Below are 17404 nucleotides of genomic sequence, written 5' to 3'. Positions count from 1 at the left end.
AAAAAATGTTTTTAATCGTTTCCAAATGTGGAGGAAAAAGATCGTGCCCCGAGTGAGGATCGAACTCACGACCTTCAGATTATGAGACTGACGCGCTGCCGTCTACGCTATCGAGGCGGTTGAGAGTGATTTGAACGGAAATTTTTCTTTTTCATGGTTTCCAAATGTGGAGGAAACAAATCACTGGAAAGCCTTTGTGAATAAGCTTCAAATTCACGTAATTGAGCCGAGGTCCAAACAGAGAACAAGTGACCATGCCCCACTTGACTTCAGGTAACGGAGCCGGAAAATATCCACGCCATTGTTCTTCACCACGAGACTCGATTGTACCGAAGGCGCGCCAAAGCAAGTGGTAAAGTGCGCGAGACGTGAGCTTTCCGAGGACGACAATTTCCCGATCGCGATCGCGAAGGATCACAACTTTGACAGAGCAAACCACGTTAGGCCATGAAGGTTTCGTCTCGCTGGCAGACCGCCACGACGGCGGAAGAGCGTTACGTAACGATTCGTACGAACGAGAAATCGTAACTCCCGTGAATGACGGTGCTGACTCCGCACAAGCGTCCAAAACCATAGTAACCGGAAGAAACCCCGGAATTAACTCGTACACGATGTCCCGCCTGGATAAAAATTCGCCTATCAATAGCCGGAAACGGAAACGCCGAAATGCGCGTTTTGAAAAAGAGAGGTTCGAGCGCGGGACTGGAATGCGGCGAAACTTCCCAGCCAGTGGCTGATAGCAGCGCTTGCCATGATGTTAAAAGGCTCGCGATCCGAGGGCTCATGGCGCCGAAATGCTTTTTCGCGATGGACAAACGAAAGACTTGAAGGCCAAGACCATCGTACGCGCCGTACATCGAGAGAAGCGCTGCGACGAGATCGACTTCATAAGACGTGGCTGTGGCAGTAAGAAGAGCCGCAATTTCTTTTACGCGAAACGCCGCCATTTTCGTAGTGACGTCAACAAGACCGTAGCCTCCGGCATTTGTTGGACGAATTAAAATGCCATATTCGACGTGATGAGGTCCAGTGCCCCAAATAAACTCCATCGAAGCCTTTTTGAAACGTTGCGCCCATGACTGAGAACGTGCCAAAGAACGGAAGACGCCAGTATGTTCAAAACGATGACTTTAACACACGTATTCAAATGACGTTGCCGCCAGCGACGTAAAACCCCCGTGAACTTTTCAAAACGGTTTTGCCAATTTAACTGCTCAGAATCCTCCTGGTTATGCGAGAGATTAATGCCCAAAATCTTCAGGGGGCCATTATCAATCGTGACACCATCCACCACTGTCGCTGCCGTGTGTCTCAATGAACCAAGCCACATGGCACTACTTTTACTCCGATTTAAAATTGCTCCAGATGCTTGGCAATAGTCGTGGTAAATAACTAAAGACTCTCGAATACCGTCAATGCTAGAAGTCAGGATCGTGGTGTCATCAACATGTTCGTAAATTAGAGGAACATACGAATCCGGCCCGATTGGGATCCGAAGAATACGTGACGAAGTAGTTAACGCAGCGCAAAGAGGCTCTGTAGATAATACGTACAAGAGTGGGCTGAGCGGGCAGCCTTGGCGAACTGACTTTCCAAGGCTGAATACGTTAGTTAGGTACCCATTAACTTTGATACACGACTTCGAGGATGTGAGCAGAATTTGAATCCATGTCCGAAACCGAGGTCCAAATCCCATTGATTGCGAGACCGCGAAGAGATACGACCAATTCACGCGATCAAATTCTTTGTGCAAATCTAATTGCATGACAATTCCTCGTTCTTCGCGTGAGCGCAAAAGGTCCGAAATGTCGTTGAGAAGGCGCGTAGTACGAGAGAGATCCCGTCCTTTGACGGCTCCCGACTGACTCGGAGACGTGATACGGGGGAGAAGAGCCGACAGTCGACTGGAAAGCACCTTGGCGATAATCTTGTAATCAATGTTTAAGAGCGATATAGGCCTCCAGTTCATTAAAAGATTTAAATCTCCTTTCTTTGGCAACAAGATTATCATGCCTTCACGCATACTAGGGGGTAGAATTCCCTCCGATCTTATTTTCGAGACCATACGCATAAAACCGTCCTTGATTTTAGGAGGAAAAACATCGTGCCCCGAGTGAGGATCGAACTCACGACCTTCAGATTATGAGACTGACGCGCCGCCGTCTGCGCTATCGAGGCGTTTGAAAGTTAATTGAACGGGGAAAAAATTTCTTTAATCGTTTCCAAATGTGGAGGAAAAAGATCGCGCCCCGAGTGAGGATCGAACTCACAACCTTCAGATTATGAGACTGACGCTCCCGTATGCGCTATCGACCCTATTTTTACAAGGTTGCCATGCAGTTTTAGCGGTAATTTTTTGTTTCACATTTAAAATGTATGGCAACCCTGTTTTTCAGTGACCTTTGATCAGAGTTGCCAGGGCCACCTTATCCATAAGGCAAACTAGGCAGAGTGCCTAGGTTTTATGAAAATTTCAGAAGTAAGGGCCTACAATTCCATATAATAGGGCATACGATAGTCTGAAAAGGCGGTAAATGAGATTTCTGCCTAAGGCCAACTGAAGGGTTAAAACGGCCCTGAGGGTTGTCATGCATTTTCGATGCGAAATAAATAATTTTGAACTAAAAATATTCGGCAAGCCAAACCTAAAGTTAAGCCTGTAGCATTCGCCAATAAAAGGATATTTATATTTAATTGACCAATGCCTTTAGCTTCGGCAATGCTTTTTGCCCAGTGATGATAAAGCTTACGCGAAGACCTTAAAACGCCTAGAATTAAGAGAAGTCCTGCCAACTTGTTTTTGCTCCGCTTTTTTGGCCGCAAACAGACTGTGAAGAAAAGGGGATTTTTTCCCTTCTCTTATTTTACTTAATAAGACCTAACTCGGACTGAAACAAGTTAGGGGAAATTAATTTACTTTACTACGCCCCTTCTCTAGTTCCTAAGTCTTAGGTCAGAAAAAAATACCACGTTACGTTTGTTTTTTTCAAGGTTTATTTTAACCTTATACTGTAGAGAAAAAGTTTTATTCCGCTTATCTCCGCTCCCTGGACCCTCGAAGAAAGCTCGGCCAACATTCTATGGAATACTACTGACGCGCTAGTTTCCCGGATTTTCCCGAGGTGCGGAATTTTTTGAGAATATCCAGAGCAGTCTTGGAAATAAGGAATTTTTTAAAATTAGTCCTTAGGATTAGTGACCCCTATTGTCTACAAAAATAAACTTGTCCTTAGGACCAGTGACCCTTACCATGATTTTTTTCTACTCCTCCCATTGTAAAATTATTTTTTATGGAATTTGAAATGTTTATAGGTCTAGACTCTAGAAACCATATAAATGTTTATAATTCGAGAAGGCGCGAATCGTGAATCGAGCCGTGTGGTGTTTTACTTCATTATTCATTGTAACTTAATACCATTACTAAAGACTGCTGGTAACTTCGTAAGCCCTTCATCTTACAAGTTAGTTTAGACTCTCGGTCTGGGTCCGATGGCCCGAAGACCAACCGATCGAATGAGGGTCCAACGGACCGAAGTCCATCCAATCGAAGGAAAGCACTAACCGACCGAAAATTAAAAAATTCCTTTTTTAGTTCCACATCGAGATATATATATATATATAGATCGAAGTGGGACTATTGCTATGAATGGATTGTAGTTAAGTGTTGTTGGTTTGGTGTGGAAACCAACGACACGGTAGATGGAGCTGCGAAAAATAAATTAGTTTTTTGGCGGCGCTGGGACCCGAACCCATATAGCCGCTGCCCGTAATATCTCTAATACCGACGCCCTTACCAACCGAGCCACACCACTCTGTACATATTTCGCTCGGAACTTCTAGTCTTTCTTTGCAACGCGGGGGGATTTGTCAAGTTAAGTTGTCGCAATTCCCATTCCTTTTTCCGGGTTATTTTACGTATATTTACGGCGTTTTAGGGTCAAGTTAACCTCAAACTTCGCCTTCCCCCGCCCCCAACCCAGTGGAATCACATGAAGGGTGACACTGGCGTGGCGGGAAGTTTGAATTACAGTGTGGGGCTACACAACGTTTCCCGATGGCCAGTTTCAGGTCTGCCAGGTAAACGGGGGGCACAATTTAGACCCCCCTTTTCGAAACCGTGTATGCTCAGAAGTAATAAATAAGTGTGGCTTTTTCTTATCGAATCCGTGTGTGGTCAGAAATAACAAATAAGTGTGGCACTTTCTTATCGAATCCGTGTGTGGTCAGAAGTAATAAATAAGTGTGGCACTTTCTTATCGAAACCGTGTATGGTCAGAAGTAATAAATAAGTGTGGCTTTTTCTTATCGAATCCGTGTGTGGTCAGAAATAACAAATAAGTGTGGCACTTTCTTATCGAATCCGTGTGTGGTCAGAAGTAATAAATAAGTGTGGCACTTTCTTATCGAAACCGTGTATGGTCAGAAGTAATGAATAAGTGTGGCACTTTCTTATCGAAACCGTGTATGGTCAGAAGTAATGAATAAGTGTGGCACTTTCTTATCGAATCCGTGTGTGGTCAGAAGTAACAAATAAGTGTGGCACTTTCTTATCGAAACCATGTATGGTCAGAAGTAATAAATAAGTGTGGCACTTTCTTATCGAAACCGTGTATGGTCAGAAGTAATGAATAAGTGTGGCACTTTCTTATCGAAACCGTGTATGGTCAGAAGTAATAAGTAAGTGTTGCACTTTCTTATCGAAACCGTGTATGGTCAGAAGTAATAAATAAGTGTGGCACTTTCTTATCGAAACCGTGTATGGTCAGAAGTAATAAATAAGTGTGGCTTTTTCTTATCGAATCCGTGTGTGGTCAGAAATAACAAATAAGTGTGGCACTTTCTTATCGAATCCGTGTGTGGTCAGAAGTAATAAATAAGTGTGGCACTTTCTTATCGAAACCGTGTATGGTCAGAAGTAATAAATAAGTGTGGCTTTTTCTTATCGAATCCGTGTGTGGTCAGAAGTAACAAATAAGTGTGGCACTTTCTTATCGAAACCATGTATGGTCAGAAGTAATAAATAAGTGTGGCACTTTCTTATCGAAACCGTGTATGGTCAGAAGTAATGAATAAGTGTGGCACTTTCTTATCGAAACCGTGTATGGTCAGAAGTAATAAGTAAGTGTTGCACTTTCTTATCGAAACCGTGTATGGTCAGAAGTAATAAATAAGTGTGGCACTTTCTTATTGAAACCGTGTATGATCAGAAGTAATAAGTAAGTGTTGCACTTTCTTATCGAAACCGTGTATGGTCAAAAGTAATAATTAAGTGTGGCACTTTCTTATCGAAACCATGTATATTCATAAGTAATAAATAAGTGTGGCACTTTCTTATCAAAGTCGTTTATGTGTGGCACAAAATAATATTATCGCCTTCTTGGCGAACTTGTATAGTTTTTATAGTTGGTCCAGAGATTTGGTCTCATTCGGTAGAACTCTTTGACGCGCACGCAGTGCCGTTAATTTCCGCCCCCTCCGAACAACCCCCTTAAAGGGAAAGTGGCCGAAAAAAACAAGTTGGTCTCATTCGATGGAGCTCTTTGACGCGCACGCAGTGCCGTTAATTTCCGCCCCCTCCGACCAACCCCCTTAAAGGGAGAGTGATCGAAAAAACCAATTTGGTCTCATAGAACAATAGAGGTAAAAGATTGGAATCGTCTACGCTCGAACTTAGGGGGTGTTGCAAAAGTCTGCTTTGCTAGAATCAAACATGTTAAATTCAATGGGCTAGCACTTTGCCTAGCACTTTGGCAACAGGCCCTTAAGCTGAAAAGTATGCGACCATGGGGACAGAATCTCCGTTTTGCCATATTCTTAGTACATAAATACATTCTTGCAATAATATGATTTATGCAGTTGTTAATAATCCATATTAAATATCTGCTCTAAGAAAATACTAATTTAATCACCGAGATAATATAAAATCGCATGGCCCGAACAGCTTTTGTATTGGTGTGCCCACCCGGGTATCCTGAGGGTGGGCGGTGGCCACTCTTTAACATAGGTTGGAAAATTATATATCAAACGCTAGGAAATCATATGGCCTCAACAGCTTTTGTATTGGTTTGCCCACCCGGGTATCCTGAGGGTTGGCGGTGGCGACTCTTTAACATAGGATGGTAAATTATATATCAAATGATAGGAAATCACATGGCCTCAACAGCTTTTGTATTGGTTTGCCCACCCGGGTATCCTGAGGGTGGGCGGTGGCCACTCTTTAACATAGGTTGGAAAATTATATATCAAACGCTAGGAAATCATATGGCCTCAACAGCTTTTGTATTGGTTTGCCCACCCGGGTATCCTGAGAGTGGGCGGTGGCCACTCTTTAACATAGGATGGTAAATGATATATCAAACGATAGGAAATCACATGGCCTCAACAGCTGTTAAATTGTTTGCCCACCCGGGTATCCTGAGGGTGGGCGGCACCCACTCTTTAACTTAGGATGGCAATTTATATATCAAACGATAAGAAATCACGTAGCCTCAACAGTTTTTGTATTAGTTTGCCTACCTGTGTCTACTAAGGGTCTATGGGTTTGCCCACTCGAATACACTGATGTGGAACTAATATTACGGCCTTTCCTTTCGAATAGTAATTAAGAATAGTAATTTAATGCAATAATTTTGCCCATTCGACCGAAATCCAATTCGTTGGAAAACGATTTAACATTGAGTTCCAATCGATCGAAAATACCCCAATTGTGCGGTTTACAGTCCAATTTTGCACCTTTATATTTTTTTTAGTACATCGAATTAAGGTTTTTTTTATAGATATATATAAGTCACGGACGTATCCAACGGTGCCTACGCGCCTTCGGCGCGCGTATATAACCTAACCTAACCTAACCTAACCTAACCTAACCTTACCTAACCTAACCTAACCTAACCTTACCTAACCTAATCCGAACTAATCTAATCTAAAACGTTTTTCGCGTACCCTGCTATATCTCGGGGCAGAAGTAAAAAACAAAACAGTAAACTTGAACAGTAAAAAAGTTATTTTAATTTTTATTTAACGACTAGCCGAGAAGCCCGCCTTACAGGCGGGCCCTCAGCTAGTTGTGTTTCAAGGCGCTCCACCCCAGTACGCCCCCAACCCCTTTTTCCCATGGGATAATTTCCGTGGCACCCTTTAGCCCATAGTCAAACCACCGCAGTAAGGCCCCCTCCCTTTTTTCCCATGCGATAATTTCCATGGTACCCCTAGTAAGGCCCTTCCGAGGGGTAAGACAGTCTCAGATAATCTGTACCCCGAGTTCGTGCATTTAGCACTGTTAAAGGTACATATTTTCAAGAGTTCGCGAGTTCCATTTAGCACTGTCAAAGGTACGGCAGTGTATACCGAGTTCGCAGAGTGTCTTACCTCTCGGGCCCTTCCTCACCCTTTTCCCCATGTGATAATTATTGGGGTACTCCCCATTTTTCCCACGTGATAATTACCGTTCCTCCCCTTTTTTCCCCCATGTTATAATTACCGTGGTCCCCACCTCCCCCTTTTTTCCATGCGATAATTACCGTGGTACTCTTTTCCTAATAGTCGAACCACCGCAATAAGGCCCCGTCCCTTTTTCCCCATGCGATAATTTCCGTGGTACCCTTTACTACATAGTCGACCTCCCCCCGTAAGTCCCCCCTCCCTTTTTCCCATGGTACCCTTTTCCCCAAAGTAGAACCACCCCAGTAAGGCCCTTCCTTCCCCTTTTCCCCATGTGATAATTACCGTTCCTCCCCTTTTTTCCCGTGTTATAATTACCGTGATACCCACCTCCCCCTTTTACCCATGTGATAATTACCGGGGTACTCCTCACCCTTTTTCCCATGTGATAATTACTGGGGTGCCCTTCCCCCTTTTTCCCATGTGATAATTACCGTGGTACCCCCTCTCCGCTTTTCCCATGTGATAATTTCCGTAGTACTCCCCGCTCCCTTTCCAATGCGAGAATTTCCGTGGTACCCTTTTCCCCGCAAAAATAACTCAAACTCGCAGTCGTACCAAACCCCCCATTACCCATTTAAACCCCCTGTATCAAATGGCTGATGCATAAAGACCACGGGACTAACGTACGCCGAGAGAGCCACGGGACTTTCAAATTGGAACGAACCCGAAACCCCCCTCCCCGTTTCCGAAACTCACGGGCCTTCAGAAACTACAACAACGACCCCCCCTCCCACTTTCCGAAATTCGCGGCGAAAAGAGACAAAATTTCGGGTGTATTGCGTGTTGGGACAAACACGGCCCAACTCTCAGGGGCGACAGATTTTGAGCATTTTTAGAAACTGACATTTGCGTCACTTTTGAAAATTTGTAATAAAGAATTTCAAAACCAAATCAGAAATCGAAGCCGACTCGATGCGAAAACGCGAATCGTAGCGTACGTAAAAAAAATGCCACGCGACGCTGGCGCCAGTAACGCGCGCGCGAAAATCGTCAGAAAATCGAGATATATATCTCGAAAATCGGTTGACGAACCTACCTACCTACCTACCACCCAACCAACAGCTTTTTATTATATAGATATACAACTTTTCGGTCCGTTGAAACCTTTTCCCATTTGTTGCTATAAAAAACGTATGTTAAATTTCAGTCGTTTGGTCCTTTTTTTTCGGGCCGTGAGTTTTCGATCCGTTGGACCCCTTCGATCGGTTGGTCTTCGGCCCATCGGACCTACCCCTAGACTCTCTAGTGTGACGTTTATTGTGTTAGAAAGAAAGTCGGAGTAGAAATTGGAAGAAAGCTGGAATTTTTAAACTGGTCCAGTGGTCCCACCTTAATTACCTTATAAAAAGTTAATTATTAAACTGGTTCTATGGACCAATGACCCCCAGTATTTTAATTAAAAAAACTGGTCCAAGCAATTAATAAACTGGTTTTGGACCAGTGGACATGTGTTATTTCCAAGACTGGTCCAGAGAGCGTCGAAAAGATTCAAATAAAATACATACAAATAATTTTTTGCTTCGAGTTTCACAATTATAAAATATTTAAATTACACGTTTCTTAGGTTTAGGGTTTTACAAGTTTAACTACGTTTATATTTATTTTAGAATTTAATTACATTTATTTTAGAATTTAATTTAATTACATTTATTTTAGAATTTAATTTAATTACATTTATTTTAGAATTTAATGTAATTACATTTATTTTAGAATTTAATTTAATTACATTTATTTTAGAATTTAATTTAATTACATTTATTTTAGAATTTAATTTAATTACATTTATTTTAGAATTTAATTTAATTACATTTATTTTAGAATTTAATTGAATTACATTTATTTTAGAATTAACCTTTAAATAAGATTAATCGCGCAATCACTTATTATACAGACTGTTCTCACGGCGTATTTTTAGCAGAATAACCCGGACCCGAGGGGTCCGCCATGTCAAAAATCATGTACAGGTCCTGAGTCCCCTCTTCCGAATCTCAGGCATCTGGGCGGGAATCTTCAATTTTTCCGGAATCAAAGAATCATCTTCGGATCTGAAATCAGAACCGAATCATGGAATCTTACAGTGTATCAAATTCGAATCATCTAGTGATTGAGTCTTTGCTTCTTCGTCTTTTTTCGGCTCGAAGTGAAGTAGCTCTTTTTTCAACAGATGTCGCTAGCGCCATCTAGAGCTCGGAATCTCTTAATCATATTCATGAATTATTCGTTTAATTTTTGACAATTTATTCACGGATGGTTATCCGATAAACAAAGTACCTCTATCTTTAATTTCGGCTAAGGAACAAACGAATATATTTTAATTTTTAAAATTGTAAAATTTTTAGGTTCTTTAAAATAGTTTTATCCGTTTGGATAAACGCCCTTTGAGTTATATTATCTATAAATAATATGACTATTGAAATAAGAACAGATACGTATTTACGGATAAAAAAACTTCGCTTATAACTTATCGTCTTTCATCCGAGAAAGCCATGCCAAAAATACCTTCTCTCTACACTTCACATTTTAACTTAAAATAATAATGAAACTTATCCATTGGAATATGTTTAGCCGCGTCGGATTATTCATCGACAAAATACGATTAACCACAGATAAAGTTCATAGGTCTCTTATTGCAATCGGATACACCGTTCAAACAATTTCGCTGGTTGAGAGCCAAATTCAAGCGATACTAAAAATCCTTATTTAAAATAAACAGATTTTTATTTTAAATCTATTTATTATTACAATTAAAGTACCGAAAAAGGAAGTTAAACGTATTTAGAGCTATTAAGCAATATGCCAGCCTTATGTAACACGTGCACTAGGGAATTCTTAATTGTAATTTCCAAAGCCAGGTATTTCATTTTGCTTGACGTCATTTTAAATTTACCAAACGTGTTGCGGACCCAGATAAACAGTCACCGAGGCAATGGTATAGCGGTGGTGCAGAAGACCCCGCAACTGAGGCGGAAGGGGGGCTTGAAGTTAGGGGGCCTTTTTCGTTTCGAGTTTCATTGCTCCGACTGTGAAGCAAAGCTTGAGTGAACGAAGATTTGTAATTTTGTACGCTTCTTTTTAATTGCCCTATCACTCATTTCGATATCGTGCACTCGATCACAATAAACTATTCTATAAATTATTACTTTCTTGGTTGTTCACATTGGTGGCCCAATTTTTCATGAAGCAGGGAGGCTCAAAATAGGATTATCTGGCAAACTTACCAACCTAGTTGTTTGGCTAAATAGTGGATTAAAGATCAAAAAACCTTGTCATTTAACAGTTATAGTTTTATACCAACCATTGTAAATAGTGATTTTACTATATCTCGTTGATTATGTTAATAAAGCAGTTATGGATGTTCTATTCTTTGAAATACACCATATTAACGCAGACTACCTCAGCTATATTTTGAAAATCGACTTAATGGGTAACGCTTTAGAAATTACCAACAAAATAGAAATACGCACTAGGGACGTGTCCTGAGTAAAAAAAATGATTTTAAAATTTCTATAAGCTAGTACATTGGAAATGTACCAAAAATCCGTTAATAGTAAACATTCGTTGTCAACTTCAACAACCAACATAGTGAAAATTGAATAGTGAATACATCAACAGACCGACGTAATAACGGTAACCAAAACCATTTTTATATGGTTAATGGTTATATTGTTATAGTGATATATACTGTAAAATAAAAAGTTGAGAAGGGAACAAATTGTGGAACATTTTTAAAATTTTTAAAAAAGTATTGGCACCTTTTGACCTATCTAGTTAATTGAAATCACTCATTTTCACTCCACCCTACTGAGCACAAGCAGAATTTTCAAAAACAACAATAAATAAGTTTGAAAGTACAACTGAAGTAGAGTTATGTGGTCTTTGTGAAGTTTTTGACCCCCTTGACTTAAGTGGGCAAACATTCACTTCCTTCCCTCCAATCGAACCTTGGAGGATAAAAGTGTTTCTGGACGGGAAAATTTCGGTTCCCCAGCTCGGGACGCTCAGTTTCATTTTGGTCGAACGTCGTTTAGTGCTGCCGAGACAAATTAGCCTTTTCAGTTTACATAGAGCCACGTAGTGGCAAAAGTAAGCAGCTCATAAACTCCTGGATTTTCGTCTGCTAAGCAGAGGCTTTATTGAAAAATCGTCTGCCTTGCAGACGATAATTTAGCAGTTCATGAGCTTCTCGTATTTGCCACTACGTGGCTCTATGTAAACTGAAAAGGCTAATTTAGAACTAGATAACTGATTTTCTTGGTTTTTTACACCAAAGTATCAGCAGAGCAAATGCGATAAATTTACATTCATTTTAATTCCGGAAATTTTAAAATTTAGCAACGAAATGCAAATTGCAAACGTAATGATGTTTTTTCAAAGTTGATACAGTAGTTGTGTCTCTGTTAATACTTGAAATCCCTTTTTGAGTGAGTTCTAAATTAACATTTCTCTTCCCAGGCTTAGGTACCGGATAAAAGGTTATGTTTTTGTGATATCGCGAACCACTTTTACATTTATCGTAACAACAATATTTTCCCATAATATTTAATTAAACGTTAAATTTTAAAATCTAAAAATCATTCAAAGCCCTAATAACCGTTACGCGTACGCGACTAACTCTTACAACCGGCGTCAACTTCAAAAAATATAAAAGCAGACGATTGAGACGAATTCTCACCCAAAATCAAATTCCAAATAAATTTCTTCCCCACTAGATGTCATTAAACACGTACGTTCGACCAAATAGGCCACTCCCCCTGGCCCGCTCTTGCTTATATTACCGCCTATCCTCCAAGATCGAACAACCTTCGTGAAAATTCCTTCCTAGGCGAGGGGTCGGACATTCCCAAAAAAAGCGTACGGGATTTCGAAATCTCTGTGATTTCGCGATTTCGTCAAAGATTTCGCGATTTCGTCGGAGATTTCGCGGTTTCGTCGGAGATTTTGCGATTTCATCAGATTTCGCGATTTCATCAGATTTCGCGATTTCGTCAGATTTCGCGATTTCGTCAAAGATTTCGCGATTTCGTCGGAGATTTCGCGATTTCGTCAGAGATTTTGCGATTTCATCAGATTTCGCGATTTCGTCTGAGAGTTCGCGATTTCGTCAGAGATTTCGCGATTTTATTAGAGATTTCGCGATTTCATAAGATTTCGCGATTTCGTCTGAGAGTTCGCGATTTCGTCAGAGATTTCGCGATTTTATTAGAGATTTCGCGATTTCATAAGATTTCGCGATTTCGTCAGAGATTTCGCGAGTTTATTAGAGATTTCGCGATTTCATAAGATTTTGCGATTTCGTCTAGGATTTTGCGATTTCGTCAAAGATTTCGGAAATTCTCGCATTGCAAAAGGGGAGGGGACTACTACGGAAATTCTCGCATGGAGAAAAGGGGGAGAGGGTACCACAGTAATTATCACATGGGAAAAAGGGGGAGGTGGGTACCACGGTAATTAGAACATGGGAAAAAGGGGGAGGTGGGTACCACGGTAATTATCACATGGGGGAAAATGGGGCAGGGAGGTCTTACTGGGGTGGAGTGCCTCGAAACACACAACTAGCTGAGGGCCCACCTGGTAATTATCACATGGGAAAAAGGGGGAGGGGGTTACCACGGTAATTATCACATGGGAAAAAGAGGGAGGTGGTTACCACGGTAATTATCACATGGGGCAAATGGGGCAGGGAGGTCCTACTGGGGTTGAGTGCCTCGAAACACACAACTAGCTGAGGGACCACCCGGTAATTATCACATGGGAAAAGGGGGAGGTGGGTAACACGGTAATTATCACATGGGGAAAAGGGGGAGGTGGGAACCACGGTAATTATCACATGTGAAAAAGGGGGAGGTGGGTACCACGGTAATTATCACATGGGGGAAAATGGGGCAGGGAGGTCTTACTGGGGTGGAGTGCCTCGAAACACACAACTAGCTGAGGGCCCACCCGGTAATTATCACATGGGGAAAAGGGGGAGGTGAGTACCACGGTAATTATCACATGGGAAAAGGGGGAGGTGGGTAACACGGTAATTATCACATGGGGAAAAGGGGGAGGTGGGTACCACGGTAATTATCACATGAAAAAAGGGGGAGGTGGGTACCACGGTAATTATCACATGGGGAAAAGGGGGAGGTGGGTACCACGGTGATTATCACATGGGGGGAAATGGGGCAGGGAGGTCTTACTGGGGTGGAGTGCCTCGAAACAAACAACTAGCTGAGGGCCCACCCAGTAATTATCACATGGGAAAAAGGGGGAGGTGGGTACCACGGTAATTATCACATGGGGGAAAATGGGGCAGGGAGGTCTTACTGGGGTAAAGTGCCTCGAAACACACAACTGGCTGAGTGTGGTCGGCTAGTACAATTATACGTTTCACTTTGGATTTCGAATATTTTTATTTGTAGATAAAGAAAGGCATTTTTTGTTCATATGGATATATCCGATTGATATTCAATAGACCTTATCAAATGAACAAACGTTATGTGAATTCCGAGCACTAGCGCCATCATCAAAACAAGACAGTTAAAGACCGACTACATAAATCTTCGGTTTACTCTGTCTTTCACTGGAAGTAGGCTGACTGCAGTACGCCTACTTCCAGTGAAAGACAGAGTAAACCGAAGATTTATGTAGTCGGCCTTTAAGCGACATTTTTACCCAAAAGGCGTATACTTATAGGTACCCCTCGCGTTGATTGGATCGTTTGTAAATTGGTTAATAACATAAATTAAAGTAATTTTAAACAATATTTTCACATGGGATATATAACTTAGGTTTAAGTCCACTAAATAGAGTAAATGTTGTCTAACTATAATACAATACAATGGCTCTCTGGCGACTTTATCATTTGGCTATTTTGAATTTTAGCTTCCTTTTCCATAAATAGATGGCACCACGCTCTCCAGTAAAGTCGCGTTTTCGAATAATTAGACAGTCATGGTCATCTTTAATAACAGGGGCCTTTTCATAATACAGGTGGCAATGATAGAGCCGACAGTTGCTTAAAATAGACCATTCCATAAAATGTTCGTTACGGTAAGATTATTATTATTATTATTATTTTTTAATTTATTGATGAAACATATAGTTATACAGATAATAATTATCGAGGTGTACATCACCCTATTGCCACATAAGCAGTGAATTGCTTGTGCGTGGCAGGGTTTTGAATAACAATTTATAAGTTACAAAAGTAAAAAATGTTAATTATTAATTACATTTTAGTTTTTGGAGAAAGGGTTAGTTAACAAGAGTTCATTTAATTATCTAGTTTTTTTTTAACTCAATAACACCAAGATTAATTATCCACGGCATGACCTTTTTTTAAATACAGCTAGTGTTGAACATTTCTTAATATTGTTATCCAGAGAATTATATAATTTTGGGCCCAGGTACGTTGCGTGTCTTTGGCCCACTTCTTTCAGCATTATTTCACTTTGTAAATTTCCAGCTATTATATTTCTAGTTTGGTATACATTACTAGGTATTATTGTGTTTCTAATACTAAAAGTATACAACATTATTTCTTTAACATACAATTGTCTCAACGATAAAACTTTAAATTGATTATATAATATTTCCCGTGATTCTAGGCGGTCAGCTTTTAAACATATTCTCAGAATTTTTCTTTGCATTCTTTCTAACAGTTCAAGGGTACTTTTAAACACTCCGCCCCAGCCTACTAAACCATACAATAATACCGATTGTACTAAGGCAAAGTACACAATTCTAAGCCAATAAGTTGATAATATAGCACGTAGGGCATGGAAAATATACAAACGAGAGCGCAAACGCTTCAATAAATTATTAATATGACTTTTCCAATTAAGCTTATCATCAATAGTAACTCCTAAATATTTCACATTGTAGACACGCTCAACATTCAAACAATTTCTGTCACATAGAGTGCAGTTGTTTTGATGTATTACCAAGTTATAACCCATGTCACTGGGAGTTCTACTCGAAAAACATATGTAGTTAGTTTTCTTTATATTTAACGTTAAAAGGTGCGTATTCAGAGATCTATAAATTTGCGAGAGTCCACATTGCGCTTTTTGGAACACCTCGGACCAAGTTAAGCCATCAAATAATATAGTCGTATCGTCCGCGAAAGAAATTAACATTCCATTTATATTAATATTGCACAAGTCATTAATATAGACTATAAAAAGAATCGGCCCAATCACAGTACCCTGAGGAATCCCGTACGTTAATGCACGTGACTCACTAAGAGTATTTGAAATTTTAACCATTACTTCTCGATCAGTTAAATAACTCTTAAACCAATTTAAGGCTAAACCTCTTACACCCGCACATTCTAATTTTTTTTAACAAAATAGGATGAGACACTGTATCAAACGCTTTCTTAAGGTCGAGAAAAATACCTATAGATTTTTTCTTCTTATCAATATCATTATATAGTTTTTTTGTAATTTCGAGTATTGCGTCGTTAGTACTCAGTTTTTCTCTAAATCCGTACTGGTAATTAGAAAAAAAAATTGACTGGTTAAAAAAATTAGTTAATTGCTTTTTTATGATTTTTTCAATTATTTTAGAAATATTACTGATCAAAGATATTGGCCGATAGTTTTTAATATTATTCTTATCGTCAGATTTATATATGGGAATTACAATTGTTTTCTTAAAAACCGTTGGAAAAATGCCAAAAGTTATCGACAAATTTACAATATGAGCCAATGGTATAGAAATTAACTCATTAAGTAATTTTAAAGTTTTCACTGTTACACCATCGAAGCCAATAGATTTCAAATTTTTCAAACTACGAATAGTAACCTCTATATCATTTGGAGTTACAGGGCCAAAAAACAAACTGTTATATTGATTTATAGTACTTGTATTACTATTATTCAAATTTACATTGTTAGTATTATTATCAATAATTTGTTTTAGCCAGTTTAGGGCCTATTGTGTTAAAATATTCATTAAAAATGTTTGCTATATCTTTAGGCCGTTCTAATGAAGAGATATATTCACCACAATATTCTATTTGTTTTATTGGCAAGTGGTTTTTTATACTATTAGTTGCGTCGTTAATTATACCCCAGGTTTTTTAGGGTCGCCATTACTCTCCTTAATTTTTACCTCTCCGAGGGGACAAAGTCCCCTAGGAGGGGTTATACAACGACCGTGTCTGTCTGTGGGTCTGTGGGTGGGTCTGTGGGTGGGTCTGTGGGTGTGTCTGTCTGTCAGGACTGCGAACGCGTTCGCATTTTCGGTGCAAAGTGTAATCACTGCGTACGCAGTTTCTCAAAGGGTTGGCAAAACCACCGTGTGACGGTGAGCGTTAACGGATGCATTTGCGGTTTGGTTTGGATGGTGTTTTTTCGCTCACCGTCGTGACGGTTTGGTGTATTACGTTTTTGTAATGTTTATGCGTAGGTTGTGAGTGTTGAATTTGTTGTGTTTGTTTTCTGATGGTTGTGCATGTTGAGTCTGTTGTGTTTACATGGGCGTTTTCTCTCCAACTTCTTCTTAATGACTTTGGGACGGACCGAGTGCTGAGTGTAATGCTACCTCTCAACGTCCAATGGCAGGGTTTCCACCAGTTGTACACGGTATTCGTCTTAGAATCAATTTGCGATCGCATCGGGCGGGATTTGAACCCGAGACCTCCTGATTGACAGGCGGACGTTCTACCACAGAACCACCGACACTTGTTACGCCTTATTGAAAATTAGACCTTCAGCTTTATCGGAAGCGTATTTAATAGAGTACGAAATTTTGGTTTAATTGAAATAGAATTGAAATTGAAATTATTGCATCGAAGAAATTCTAATTTAGCGTTTCTCTATTGATTAAAAACAAATGCGCCACCCAGGTTTCGAACCCAGACCATCCGGCTTGGCAGTCGAGCGCTCTACCACAGAACCACCGATAGCTGCTTAGATTCACTGAAATTAAGACAGGCATCGTAAGCATAATAGGTAATAAAGTCTTTTTT

At 40.2% G+C, this 17404-nt stretch overlaps 2 non-coding genes across 2 annotated transcripts; both read right to left on the bottom strand.

The window, feature by feature from the left end:
• Window positions 1–44: 44 nt before the first annotated feature.
• TRNAM-CAU (transfer RNA methionine (anticodon CAU)) lies at window positions 45–117 on the bottom strand. Its single transcript has one exon. It is a non-coding gene; the product is annotated as a tRNA-Met (tRNA).
• A 1988-nt stretch (window positions 118–2105) lies between these two features.
• On the bottom strand, window positions 2106–2178 carry TRNAM-CAU (transfer RNA methionine (anticodon CAU)). Its single transcript has one exon. It is a non-coding gene; the product is annotated as a tRNA-Met (tRNA).
• Window positions 2179–17404: the final 15226 nt, after the last annotated feature.

The sequence above is a fragment of the Leiobunum rupestre genome, chromosome 2, assembly GCF_980474605.1.
Source record: "Leiobunum rupestre chromosome 2, qqLeiRupe1.1.hap1, whole genome shotgun sequence".
NCBI lineage: Eukaryota > Metazoa > Arthropoda > Arachnida > Opiliones > Sclerosomatidae > Leiobunum > Leiobunum rupestre.
Note: the sequence above shows the minus strand (reverse complement) of the source record. Positions and strands in the feature narration are given on the sequence as shown.